The sequence below is a fragment of the Chiloscyllium punctatum genome, chromosome 18 (genome assembly GCF_047496795.1).
Source record: "Chiloscyllium punctatum isolate Juve2018m chromosome 18, sChiPun1.3, whole genome shotgun sequence".
Taxonomy (NCBI): Eukaryota; Metazoa; Chordata; class Chondrichthyes; order Orectolobiformes; family Hemiscylliidae; genus Chiloscyllium; species Chiloscyllium punctatum.
The window spans coordinates 60,876,682-60,878,789 of NC_092756.1; positions in this window are offsets into that span (position 1 = coordinate 60,876,682).

Sequence of the window (2,108 nt, forward strand, 5' to 3'; positions counted from 1 at the left end):
CCCTCACAATAACTGCATCACTGTCACCCGGACACCGTCACACTTAATGAATCACTATGACCCTGACCCCCTCACACTTACTGCATAAATATCACCCTGTCCCCCACACGCTTACTTCATCACTACCACCCTGACCCCCTCACAATTACTGCATCACAACAGCCTCTTATCCTCACACTTACTGCATCACTACCCAGACCCCCTCACACTTACTGCGTCACTGTCACCCTGACGCCCTCACACTTTCTTCATCACAATCACCCTGACCCGCTCACACATACTGGGCCACTATCAGCCTGACCCCCTCACACATACTGGGCCACTATCACCCTGACCCCCTCACACTAACTGTGTCACTATCACCCTGTCCCTTTCACGCTTACTGCGTCACTATCACCCTGATCCCCATCACACTTACTGGGCCACTATCACCCTGACCCACTCACACTAACTGTAAATATTACCCTGTCCCCAACACACTTACTTCGTCACTATCACCCTGACCATTCATAATAACTGCGTCACTATCACCCAGACCCCCTCACACTTGCTGGGCCACCATCACCCTGACCCCCTCACACCTACTGCGTCACTATCACACTGACCCCCTCACAGTTACTGCGTCACTATCACACTGACCCCCTCACAGTTACTGTGTCACTATCACCCTGACCCCCTCACACTTCCTGTGTCAATATCGCCCTCACCCCCTCACACTTACTGCGTTACTATCACCCTGATCCTCTCACACCTATTGCATCACTATCACCCTGAACCCTCAGAGTTACTGCATCACTGTCACCCTGACTCCCTCACACTTACTTTGTCACTATCATCCTGACCCACTCACACTTACTGCGTCACTATTACCCTGACACCGTCACAGTCACTGCATCACGATCACCCTGAGACCCCATCACACTTGCTGGACCAGTATCACCCTGACCCCCTCACACTCACTGCGTCACTATCACCCTGGACGCCTCACACTTACGGCATCAATGTCACCCTGAACCCCTCACACTTACTGTGTCAAAACCACCCTGACCCCCTTCCACTTACTGGGCAATTATCACCCTAACCCCTTCACACTTACTGTGTCACTATCACCCTGACCCCCGCACACTTACTGTGTCACTATCACCCCTGACCCCCTCACACTTACTGGGCCATTATCACCCTAACCACTTCACACTTACTGCATCACTATCACCCTGACCCCCTCACACTTACTGTGTCACTATTGCCCTAACCCCCTCACACGTACTGCAATACTATCACACTGAACCCCTCACAGTTAGTGCGTCAATGTTACCCTGGCCTGCTCACACTTACTGTGTCACTATTGCACAAATCCCCTCACACATACTCCGTCACTATCACTCTGAACCCCTCACAGTTAGTGTGTCACTATCACCCTGGACGCCTCACATTGACTGCATCAATATCACCCTGAACCCCTCACACTTACTGTGTCACTATCATCCTGACCCCCTCCCACTTACTTGGCCATTATCACCCTAACCCCTTCACACTTACTGTGTCACTATTACCCTGACCCCGACACACTTACTGTGTCACTATCACCCTGACCCCCTCACACTTACTGGGCCATTATCACCCTAACCCCTTCACACTTACTGCATCACTATCACCCTGACCCCCTCACACTTACTGTGTCACTATTGCACAAACCCCCTCACACGTACTGCGTCACTATCACTCTGAACCCCTCACAGTTAGTGTGTCAGTATCACCCTGACCCCCTCACATTAACTGCGTCAATATCACCCTGACCTCACACAGTTACTGCATCAATGTTACCCTGGCCTGCTCACACTTACTGTGTCACTTACACCCTGACCCCCTCACACTTACTGTGTCACTCTTGCCCTAACCCCCTCACACGTACTGCGTCACTATCACTCTGAACCCCTCACAGTTAGTGTGTCACTATCACCCTGATCCCCTCACATTGACTGTGTCAATATCACCCTGACCCCTCACAGTTACTGCATCAATGTCACCCTGGCCTGCTCACACTTACTGTATCACTATCAGCCTGACCCCCTCACACTTACTGTGTCACTATCACCCTGACCCTCACA